This window comes from Bombina bombina, chromosome 5, assembly GCF_027579735.1.
Source record: "Bombina bombina isolate aBomBom1 chromosome 5, aBomBom1.pri, whole genome shotgun sequence".
Taxonomy (NCBI): Eukaryota; Metazoa; Chordata; class Amphibia; order Anura; family Bombinatoridae; genus Bombina; species Bombina bombina.
In genome coordinates, this window is record NC_069503.1 from 931901770 (window position 1) to 931914952 (window position 13183).

Below are 13183 nucleotides of genomic sequence, written 5' to 3' on the forward strand. Positions count from 1 at the left end.
GGGGGTTAAAAAAACACACCTACTTAATTAACAATTCACCTGTGAATACACAAACATTTCTACAGTGTTACTTGTCCTAGAGGAGGATGCGCCATCTAGTGGTAGATATATAATAATACATGTTAAAAAAATAACTATTACATATTGTTGCAAAAAATAGCAACAATTACAGAGTATTAGATACAGAGACTAATCCTATTAAAATATTTACAGAAAAACAGATAAATCATATTCTTTATTCATGCCAACAGGTGCCATGGTTTCCAATTTATTAATCCAGAATACTTCCTTCTGTTTTAACAAGAGCTCTCTGTTACCACCCCTTCTGGGTGAACTAATCTGGTCAATTATTTGAAACCTAAGTTTACATACCCTGTGTCCTGCCTGAACAAAGTGTTCTGCTACTGGATTTTTTTATTTTTTTTTTATTTTTTTTAATTTTTTTTATTGAGACAACTTACAACAATATTGCCAACAAATACAGAATTAAAGGTACATTGAAATGTCATTGAGATATACAATTAAATGCAAGGAATTGAATACTTTTATAAAAAAGTGAGCGAAGATAAATGAAAATAAGGATGAGAGCAAGTCTATGTATTAGATGGGTCTCTTTTCTGGAAGTAACGTATTGCAGATACGGGTTTAGATATTGAGTCTGTGTCTAAAGATGCAATTGGTACTCAACATCATTCAGATATGACATGTGGGGATTTATATAAGACGGAGATAAAGGGTAAGAGAGAAGAGAAAAAAAAAAAAAAAAGGGAAAAGGGGTGCAGGAACAAGAGAGTGGGAGATGATTAATAGGTCTATCTTATAATGTAGTTCCCAGAGTGTGGCACAATGGAGGATCTTTTTGGTTATTTTGATTCTGGCATGCCAATCCTCTAGAGTAAGAGTGAGACCAATTTCTCTCTCCCAAACCTGGTGTTGTGAGATTTTGTGTGAGGGAGTCGGGTTGATAAGTATATTGTAGTGAAGGGACAGGAGATGTCGGAGAGCGTGAGCTCCCCGCCACGCTCTCTCCCAAGTGGTTAAAGGGCGTAGTGTTTGTTTGGGGTAACCCCATGTACGTAAGCGGGTGCTCAGTCGGAATCCCTCAAAGTGCAACCTGGGTGGGAGTTGTAATTTCGCGCACATTGCTGGGTGCGAGAGCCATATGTCCTCTTCATAGAGGTCGGAGACCTGTAGTGTGTGCGCCTGTGGCCATAGGTCATAGTGGGAATCTGGGAGGCAGAAAAGAGCAGCAGGGATTGTCATGGCGGGAGAGGGATGGGGGGATATGTCTGGGTGGTGTCTGATCTGATCCCAAAATCGAAGTGTATGCCTGAATATGGGGTGTAGGCCGTCAACGTCTCGTCTATGGTGGGGGGGATCCAGATTATGTCGGAGAGGGTTAAGTTTGAGGGCAGGAGTGAGGACTCTATAGAGTACCAGCTAAGATGTCTCTCAGGATCATTCCAACGAAGAATGTGTGAGAGTCTTGCGGCATTGTAATATGAGATCATATTCGGGAGAGCGAGGCCTCCCTGTAAGATCGGTTTTTCAAGTGTGCGACCCGATGTCCTCGGTCGGCGGTCTCTCCAGACATATGAAGTGATTAGACTTTGGAATCTGTTAAGGAGTGGTCTCGGGATGTTGTAAGGGATAGATCTAAAGAGATATGTAACCTTGGGAAGAAAGGACATCTTTATCGCGGCAATGCGGCCTGTTCAAGAGATCTCCCGAAATTCCCACAAATCAAGAAGCCTCCCAAACTCCGGGAGTCTATCGGTATAATTCTGCGATATGGTGGTCAGGGGATCTGGGCTAAGGTGAACTTCTAGAATCTTGAGCGAGGAAGATTTCCATTGGAAATGATATGTGGACTGTAGTATGGAGAGAGTTTGTGGAGGAATGTTTATGGGGAGGGCCTCAGTTTTGGTTACATTCAGTTTATAAAAACATAGTGAGCCGAATTTCTCCTTAAGAGCGAAGACTGCAGGGAGAGAAGTGTCAGGAGAGGTGAGGAAGAGAGTGATGTCATCTGCATAGAGGGAGATTTTATGGGCATGTGGTCCTATGGTCAATCCTATGGACTGAGGGTCTAATCTGATAGATTGAGCTAAGGGCTCTATAGTGAGGGCAAACAATAGTGGGGAGAGGGGACACCCCTGTCGGGTGCCATTTACAATTGTGAATTTGGGAGATTGGAACCCCACCCCACGAACAGTGGCCGTTGGATGATTATAGAGGGCTTGAACTGCACCTACAAAGGAGGTAGGAAAGCCAAAGATGGTCATAGCCTCCCATAGGAACTCCCACCTGACCCTGTCAAACGCCTTTTCTGCGTCTAGTGACAGGGCCAGGAAGGGGATTTTTCGGCAATCTGCAAGATGGAGGACATCTAGGATTCGCCTGGTTGCATCAATTCCTTCTTTATTCGGGATAAAACCAACTTGGTCGTTCGCTATAAGGGGGGGAATAACTCTTGAGACCCTATTAGCAAGGAGTTTGGCATATATTTTTGTGTCGATGTTAATCAATGAGATTGGCCGATAGCTGCTGCAAAGATCAGGCGGTTTACCAGGTTTTAAAATGATGACTATAGTAGCTTCTAGAAATTCAGCTGCAAGAGGGTTACCTGATAGTACTTCTTGGAAGAACTTACTAAGGAGAGGAGCAATCTGAGGTAAGAAAGTTTTGTTTTGTAAAACCTTGGATTTTTTATTTTGCCATTTCTGATATCAGATTTGTGTTCACATATCCTATCACGGACCATCCTAGTGGCCTCTCCGATGTAGCTCCGCCCACATGGGCATTTAATCATATAAATGGCAAATGTGGTTTTACATGTAAATAAACCCCTGATGTTATATTTCTTGCCTGTGCGTGGATGATAGAAGAATTTACCCTTCACCATACTATTACAACTAGCACAGCCTAAACATGGGTAACATCCCATATTTTTATATGTAATGTAGCTCTGCACTTCACATGTGAAATGTTAATTAAGTAGGTGTGGTTTTTTTTAACCCCCATCCCTATATTAAGGTGTGTTACCTGCATTTATGTACTGACATGACTAAGGACTAGAGGTCCGAAACGTTGTCTTTTCTGCTTTGAATATCCCAATAAAAGATGGAATTTTTTGCATAGTGGTGAGTGCTGCTGAATTCTTTGGACTGTGTTACTATTTTAAGGGTTTTGTGTGGTACCCTTACAGCTTGCACCACCTTGCTATCTTAGTGCTGTACCACTTGGACAGTGCCAAAATTATGGCCAGTAATTCCCTGTCGCCAATTTCATAATTTCATTCCGCTGGAGACAATTTCTTAGAGAAGAAACCGCACGGATGCAAGGAACTGACGTTGAGACAATAGGGCACCTACTCCAGTCTCAGATGCAACCTCAAGAACGAAAGGCAGGACAGGGTTAGGATGAGCCAGAACTGGAGCGGCAGCAAAGGCAGTCTTAAGACTATCAAAGGCCTTAATGGCAGTAGGTGTCCAATGGAGTGGATCATTCTCTTTAGGGGTCATGTCTGTGATAGGTTTGACCAAGGAAGAAAAGTTTTTATTAAACTTTCTATAGTAATTGGCGAACCCCAAAAAACATTCAATAGACTAAAGACCAACTGGGCGAGGCCACTGCAGAACTGCAGACAACTTGTCAGGATCCATGGAGAACCCTGCAATGGAGATAACATAACCTAGGAAGGTTAATTGAGTCAGATGGAACTCACATTTCTCGAGTTTACAAAACAGGCCATTTTCACATAGTCTCTGAAGAACCCGTGTAACATCAGAACGATGAGCCTCAAGTGTGGGTGAGTGTATGAGGATGTTGTCTCAGTACACCACAACACACTGTTGCAACATATCTCGTAGGACATCATTAATAAATTCCTGGAAAACAGCAGGAGCATCACATAGGCCAAAGGGCATTACAAGATACTCATAATGCCCGCTCCTGGTGCTAAATGCTGTTTTCCATTCGTGGCCCTCCTTGATCCTAACAAGATTGTACACTCCTCTCAAATCAAGTTTAGAAAATACCGTAGCTCCCTTGAGGCAAAGAGTTCCGTAATGAGTGGAATAGGGTAAGCATTCTTAATTGTGAGATGATTAAGACCCTATAATCGATGCATGGTCTTTACTCACAAAGAAGAAGCCAGCCCCTGCAGGAGAGCAGGATTTGCGGATGATCCCCCGTGACAGAGCATTGGCAACATACTCCTCCATAGCACAATTTTCAGACAGAGGGTAAACCCAGCCCTGAGGAGGAATGCCTCCGGGGGGTTGCAGGTCTATGGCACAATCGTAAGACCGGTGAGGAGGCAACGTACTGGCACGCACCTTGTCAAAAATGTCTAGGAACTCTCAGTACTCCTCTGGCAATTGAGATACCGAAGAAGTGCACAAGACTTTAACTGGTTTCCGAAAACAAGTGGAAATACATTGCGGAGACCATGACAAAATTTCGGACCTGCGCCAGTCGAGACTGGGATTGTGCGTTTGGAGCCAGGGATAACCCAGTACAACTGGAAAATGCGGAGAGTTTATCACCTGGAACTGGAAGGTTTCAAAATGGAGAGCCCCAACAGCCATGGATAATGAAATGGTTTTGTGAGTAACAAGTGTGGGCTGAAGGGGACTGCCATCAATGGCCTCTATAGCAAGCGGAATGGACCAAGGCAAAACAAGAATGGAGTGCTTTGATACAAAAGCACTGTCAATGAAATAGCTTGCAGCACCAGAGTCAACAAGAGCCTGGGTGACTATGGAGGAGTCCACCCAGTAAAGAACAACCATGACCAAAGGTTTCTCCTTTAGCGGTTCCGGGGATGAGGATAGGACCTTAGGTGTGAGCGCTTCCCGGCCATGTAAGACAAGACTTTAAAAGGTGGCCCTGTAACCCACAAGAGAGGCAGAGCCCCTCTCTCCTCCAAAAGACACTCTCCGCCGTGGAGAAACGCGTGACTCCCAACTGCATCGGCTCAGCAGTACCTGATGACTCAGGAACAGGAGGTATGGGAGGAGCGGAAGGCATGGGTGGGAAAGAACATGTAGGAGACAACAGAACAGGAGGCTTCCACAAGCGCTCCTAGAAATCACAGGTTTATTAGTCTACTATAAGGGATTAGCCCAGGCAAGAGCTATGTCAGAGAGTAACGAGATGAGAAATCCCACCTTAGCTCTGTCAGAGGGAAACGCCTGAGGTAACCTCTCAAAGTAAATACCCACCTGGTTCAAAAACCCTCTGCACTGAATAGGATCACCTCCATATCACTGAGGTAGAGGTGCAGAACCAGACATGCTCCTGGTAGGACTAGGTGCAGCAGCGGAAACAGGAGCAGCCATAACTTGCGGGACACTTTGGTCCAAATGTGCAGTGCAAGTCAGCAGGCTTTGCAGGGCTAGTGCAAATTGATCTAGGCGGTGATTCTGTCAGACGAGCCGGAATCAGGAACAAGGAGAACAGCAGAGTCAGGAACAAACCAGGGATCAGGAACCAGAAGGGACGTCAGACAGCCAGGTAATACACAGGAACTGTACCTCACAAACAAGTCTGAGACAACGCAAGGGCAAAGCATACTGAACAGAGGCACTTTAAATAATAACTGATGACATCACAATTCTGAGACTTCAACCTGTCTCACACGGATGATGTACACCCGTCTGGCCATAAGAGGGTGTGCAGGAAATGAGCAGCATCACACACTCTGCACCAGCAAGAGAGGTGAGTAAAATGGCTGCCAGCAGCACATGGCAAACAAAGCAAGGAAAAACAACAGTAATGTAGTTTTCCAAGATTTATCCCAGAGCCGGCCGGAGTCCCCAGAACACAAAGCAGGCGTACACAGGTAAGTAACAAATAGAACAGCCTTTAATCAAAAGGTAGAATGAATTGGCCTATTTCCAAACGTTTGAACTCGCACAGGAGCTTTCCTCAGTGGAGGCCCAAATAGACATAAAGTGCAAAGCAACAAAAACATACTTATATACCCTCTGAAACTAATTAAACATACGTGTGTAGTTACCACCAGAGCATACAGAGCGTACATAATGCGTCTCTAGGACATGCCCTTCATGGCCTGCACCTAGCGATGACATCATCACAACGAGCCATCGTTACCGGAGCAACATGTAAACAACATAGAACCCACATGGACGTGCACAACTTTGTAGCATACACCATATCAGCCCATATTACCATGGACACAGCTCCATAAACAACAAACGATAGCCAGCATCGGTCTGAATGGTCTGGAGATAACAATTAAACTTAACAAGCTATTATCTACATATATTCAATAGTATACAAACAGGCTGCAAAAGATGTATGGCTTATGTACTCATTCATAGTCTAATAACATTTTAAAGCACAAATTCATTATTACCATTATATATATATATACTATACATTCTATGTGATCTGTTATAAAGAACTAGAACTGTTCTGGTAATTTATGCATCACTGTATCAATACCAAATAATGCCAAAAAATCTAGATTAGCAGCATATCAAATGATTTCCTGTCCCAGGAAGTAGGTAGAAACATATAAGTAAAATAGAATAGAAGTACTGAGGACTCGGATACTTGTAACAGTCCATATTATAGTGAAGCTTCAAAGTGTATTATAATTCCGATTATCCTATTTTATAATCTAGATTTTATTAAAGACACAGAGACGAGTATTTTTGCATATCTTTCTTTATACTACTCAATGCAGCCTTTTAAAGTGATGATACAGAAGTGAATAAAACATTAAAACAGTACAGATAAAACATGGTAAATGAAAGTAGCCAATGAAATGGGTACTTTAGTGAAAACAGAAAAAATGGACCAATAGGATGTGTCATAGCTCCCATAAACTGTCTAATACGTACCCCAACTTCCTCTTTCTTGCTTGATGCTGAAGAAACATAATGTTAATAATGAGAAAAAACAAAAAGGGGAGAGTACATGCAGAGGTGGGAAAAATCTAGATTATACCTTCACAAGCTAGGATAATCTGAATTTTATTACAAGACCAGAGACTCCTATTTTGCTAGTTTAAAGCAAATATTAAATAAGTACATTGTTAGCTGGATGAAGAATGGGTTTGAAATAAAACTGCTTGAAAATAGAGTCCGAAGACCAATCTGCAGAAAATAAAATCTGTTGTAAAGGAGCCGCTTTAAGAAAGGCTTTAGAAGCAGCGGAACCTCTAACAGAGTGAGCAGAAAAAATGTAAATATCAATACCAGCTTCTTTCATAACCCACTTCACCCAGCGGGAAATAGAAGTATTAGTGACAGGAGCATGAGGAGGAACAAAAGAAATAAAAAGTTGATTAAAAGATGAAGATCTGAAAAGGGAAGTTATAGATTCATATTCTTTGAGACATTTAACCACACAAAGGGAAGGTTCAAAAGGTAAAAAAGGGTAGAAAATAGAAGAAGAAAAAGTTTTTGTTCTTTGAGATAAGAGAAAGGTAACACCTTCAGGAGAAAAAAACTTTAGAATTAAAATCTAAAGCACCAACATCAGAAACCCTACGAAACGAAATGAGACATAGTAAGGTAGCTAAGTTGTTTTAGGGAAAGAAGGTTATTAGAAGACCAAGATTTGAAAAGAGAGAAAATTTTATCAACGTCCCAGAAAGAATTATATTTGGGAGTAGGAGGACGCTTCAGTCTAATGGCTTTCAAAAGTCTACAAATGAGGAGATGTTGTCCAACAGGAAAATTATTTAATAGAGTGTGTTTAGCCAAAATAGCAGATCGATATAAATTAATAGATCTGTAGGCTAAACCCGATTCAAAAAGGGAGGACAAGAAATTGATAATATGATTCAAATCAGCTGAAAGGGGATCCAAGTTCCTAGCCAAATTCTATCAGAACACCTTGAACTGAGTCTGCCACCAAGATTTTCTGGGAAAGAAGGAAGAGAAGAAGGAAAAAGTGGACTTACTTGTAGGGGGGCGAGATCTTGCTCTGGAACGCTGACCCCTTTGGAACCATGGTCTGGATCGGGATGGAAAGAACTGTGAGGTGGAAGGATCTTGAAAAGATCGATGGAAGGGTTGTTGAAACTGCTGTTGCTGGAATTGAGGTCTTGTCTGATAGTTAGTGCGGCCAGGAATTTGGGCACCCTTGTCATTTTGTTGATTTGAATACCTGTAACTACCTAGCACTGATTAATTGGAACACACAATTTGTTTGGTGAGCCCATTAAGCCTTGAACTTCATAGACAGGTGCAGCCAATCATGAGAAAAGGTATTTAAGGTGGCCAATTGCAAGTTGTTCTCTTTGACTCTCCTCTCAAGAGTGGCAACATGGGGGCCTCATAACAGCTCTCAAATGACCTGAAAACAAAGATTGTTCAACATTAAGGTTTAGGGGAAGACTACAAAAAGCTATTGCAGAGATTTAAGCTGTCAGTGTCCACTGTGAAGAACATAGTGAGGAAATGGAAGACCACAGGCACAGTTCTTGTTAAGGCCAGAAGTGGCAGGCCAAGTAAAATATCGGGGAGGCAAAGACAAAGGATGGTGAGAATGGTCAAAAACAGCCCACAGACTACCTCCAAAGACCTACAACATCATCTTGCTGCAGATGGTGTCTCTGTGCATCATTCAAAAATTCAGCACACTTTGCACAAGGAGAAGCTGTATGGGAGAGTGATGCGGAAGAAGCCTTTTCTGCACACACGCCACAAACAGAGTCGCTTGAGGTATGCAAACACAGATTTGGACAAGCCAGCTTCATTTTGGAAGAAGGTGCTGTGGACTGATGAAACAAAGATTGAGTTATTTGGTCATAACAAGGGGCGTTATGCATGTCAGCAAAAGAACACAGCGTTACAAGACAAACACTTGCTATCCACAGTAAAATTTAGTACTGGGAATCTTGTTAAAGTCGAGGGTCGCATGATTCCACTCAATATTAGCAGATACTTGAGAATAATGTTAAGGAATCAGTCACAAAGTTGAAGTTACGCCGGGGCTAGATATTTTAACAAGACAACGACCCAAAACACTGCTTAAAATCTACTCTGGCATTTATGCAGAGGAACAACTACAAAGTCCTGGAATAGCAATCCCAGTCCCCAGACCTGAATATCATTGAAAATCTGTGGGGTGATTTGAAGCGGACTGTCCATGCTCGGCAACCATCAAACCTAATTGAACTAGAGATGTTTTGGAAGGAGGAATGGTCCAAAATACCTTCATCCAGAATCCAGACACTTATTACAGACTATATGAAGCGTCTAGAGGCTGTTATTTCTGCTAAAGGAGGCTCTACTAAATATTGATGCAATATTTCTGTTAGGGTGCCCAAATGTATGCACTAATTTTGTTTTGATGCATATTGCACATTTTCTGTTAATCCAATAAACCTCATTTCACTACTGAAATATTACTGTGTCCTACACCCAATTATTTATAAATGAAAATCATGGAAATTATAAGGGGTGCCTAAACTTTTGCATACAACTGTATGTGTGTGTAAGATGATCTTTTATTTTTTTGTTTGCTATGGTGTTAAATTGTTAGGGTAGTTGTTTTGTGTTTAAAGGGGTGCTAGGGGTATTGTTCCTGATTTATAATACTCTTATCTATATATTATTGGTTCCAGTACATTGATTTGTAACTGGATGTGTAGTCTAGTCCAAAATGTATTCCGCAAAATGAGAAATTAAGAACAAGGGGTTTTTCTTGTATTTGTCATGTGTTTATATGTGTATTTTTCTATCTTACTGCTTCAAGTATTCCTCATTCTGTTTTCAGTAGTCCATTGAATATTCAACTTCCAATATCAGTGCTGATTGTAAATGTAAATGATTGTAAATGTAACTGGACTGTGGAATGGACTTTCGCTTATGGTTATTGCTTGCTCCTTTTTCAGGACACTCTATGGATGTATACTGTATATTTCATTCCCTCCTAATGTTGTGGAATTGATAGGCTAAGTAGAAAAGAAAATTATATGTTGCAAGGAATTCTAGGTGGAGTGAGTTGCTCTATTATGCAGCAGGTGATAAATGTAGGACTGTTGGTTTACCAGGTTTATCGCTAGAGACAGTAACATAAGCTCATCAAGAATCTGGGTGTGGGAACAGCTGGGAATCCATGAGTGGGAAACCATCAAACGTACTGTATATTTGGGGGCAGCTGTCTTTAGATTTGTAACATCTAAGGAACCAGCTGCTTATTTAGCAACATATTTCCCAACAACAATATATTTATGATTTATATTATAATACCCAGATGCATTTTAATTCATTAAATGAACAATGGTCAACACGTAAATAAAAAAACAACACTGTTAAATATACAATACAGTTGGACTGGCTGTTTTCAAAAGATACATTGCTCTCATTAAAATATACATTGCTCTCATTTTATTTTTATTTTGTTCCATTAACTAATGAGTTACAGTTGTTTAACTCTACATATACAAATATGTTTGTGTTTAACATTTTTAATATTTTTTTCTGGTTTCTGAAGGTGTGTCCCTGTAACCAATAGTGATGTCGCGAACCTAAAAATTTCGGTTCGCGAACAGCGAACACGAACTTCCCCAAAAGTTTGCGAACCGGCGAACAGGGCAAACCCCCATTGACTTCAATGGGCAGGCGAATTTTTAATCCCACAGGGACTCTTTCTGGCCACAATAGTGATGGAAAAGTTGTTTCAAGGGGACTAACACCTGGACTGTGGCACGCCGGAGGGGGATCCATGGCAAAACTCCCATGGAAAATTACATAGTTGATGCAGAGTCTGGTTTTAAGCCACGAAGGGCATAAATCACCTAAAATTCCTAAATTGTTTGGAATAACATGCTTTAAAACATCAGGTATGATGTTGTATCGATCAGGTAGTGTAAGGGTTATGCCCGCTTCACAGTGACAGACCAAACTCCCCGTTTAAAGGGACAGTCTACACCAGAATTTTTATTGTTTTAGAAGATAGATAATCCCTTTATTACCCATTTCCCAGTTTTGCATAACTAACACATTTATAATAATATAATTTTAACCTCTGTGATTATCTTGTATATAAGCCTCTGCAAACTGCCCCTTTTTTCAGTTTTTTTTAACAGACTTGCAGTCTAGCAAATCAGTGCCTGCTCCCAGATAACTTCTCGTGCACGAGCACAGTGTTATCTATATGAAATACGTGAACTAACACCCTCTAGTGGTGAAAAACTGTTAAAATGCAATCTGAAAGGTCTAAGAAATTAGCATATGAACCTCCTAGGTTAAGCTTTCAACTAAGAATACCAAGAGAACAAAGCAAAATTGGTGATAAAAGTAAATTGGAAAATTGTTTAAAATTACATGCTCTATTTGAATCATGAAAGTTTATTTTGGCCTAGACTGTCCCTTTAACGCACTGCAAACAACCGCAAACAGTCCATTTGCACAACCGCAAACTCCCCATTTGCACAAGTTGGATACCAAGCTAGCCATGTCCCGTTCCTTGTCCTCACTGATGTCATTTTACGGTCTCTTCCTCCACCCAGCCACGTACAACACCAAGGGTCCCCGAAAGGTGACAACAAGCCCCCTGGCACGCCTGCTGTGTTTGGTCTTCCACCTCCTCAAAGCCACCTTCCTCCTCTGACTCCTCTTCTTCAGACTCCTCTCTCTGCGTTGCCTCTCTCTGCGTTATTATAAGGTGTGTTAAGTAGTACTATTCCTATCAGTTTAATCCCTGTTACGTCCCCTATCAGGGGACGTGTATATTGCATGGATTTTAGGAACCGGGAGATGGAAAAAGATGCTTGGTCGGTCCTCCTACTTCAAATTTGGGGCACTGCGCGTGCAATCTAATGTGCCACCAGATAGGAGTGGTGTGTTAAGTAGTACTATTCCTATCAGTTTAATCCCTGTTATGTGCCTTTTTGATTGGTTTGGTTTTTGAAGCCACAGTGCTGCACCAGAGGCCAGAAAAATTAGGCATGTACACATGCCTGAAAAATTAGGTATTGTTGCAGCCGCTGCTGTAGTAGCGGCCAGAAAAATTGATGTTTGTTTCCCAGGCATAAAGTGCCCTAAAACATTGCGGCTTGAACCCTAGTTCGTGGCGGATAAGTCACGCAAGTCATCCGGCATTCGAAAATAAAATACAGCACTGTGTGGACCATTTTTAGCCCAAGGCAGCTCATCTCATCAGGCCTTTTTTAGTCGAATGTATCACCCAATGTCAATCCATTCAGGATCCATCCCTCATTCATCTTAATAAAGGTGAGGTAATCTAGACTTTTTTGACCTAGGCGACTTCTCTTCTCAGTGACAATACCTCCTGCTGCACTGAATGTCCTTTCTGACAGGACACTTGAAGCGGGGCAGGCCAGAAGTTCTATCGCAAATTGGGATAGCTCAGGCCACAGGTCAAGCCTGCACACCCAGTAGTCAAGGGGTTCATCGCTCCTCAGAGTGTCAAGATCTGCAGTTATGGCGAGGTATTCTGCTACCTGTCGGTTGAGTCGTTCTCTGAGGGTGGACCCCGAAGGGCTGTGGCGATGCTTAGGAGTTAAAAAGCTCTGCATGTCCTCCATCAACAACACTTCTGTAAAGCGTCCTGTCCTTGCCGGCGTGGTCGTGGGAGTCGTAGGATTACTTTCACCTCTTCCCCTGTTAGATTCCCGTTGTGCTGTGACATCACCCTTATACGCTGTGTAAAGCATACTTTTTAATTTATTTTGGAACTGCTGCATCCTTTTCGACTTGCGGTAATTCGGTAACATTTCAGGCACTTTATGCTTATACCGGGGGTCTAGTAGCGTGGACACCCAGTACAGGTCATTCTCCTTCAGCTTTTTTATACGAGGGTCACTTAACAGGCACAACAGCATGAAAGACCCCATTTGCACAAGGTTGGATGCCGAGCTACTCATGTCCCGTTCCTCGTCCTCAGTGATCTCACTGAAGGTATCTTATTCCCCCCAGCCACGTACAACACCACGGGTACCAGATAGGTGACAACGAACACCCTGGGATGCCTGTTGTGGTTAGTCTTCCTCCTCCTCCTCCTCAAAGCCACATTCCTCCTCTGACTCCTCTTCCTCACAATCCTCTTCCTGCGTTGCCGCTGGTCCAGCAAGCGATGCTGATAAGGCTGTTTCTGGTGGTGATGGTGACCACAACTCTTCCTCTTCCTCTTCACTCTCATCTACGGCCTGATCCAGAACTCTTCGCAGGGC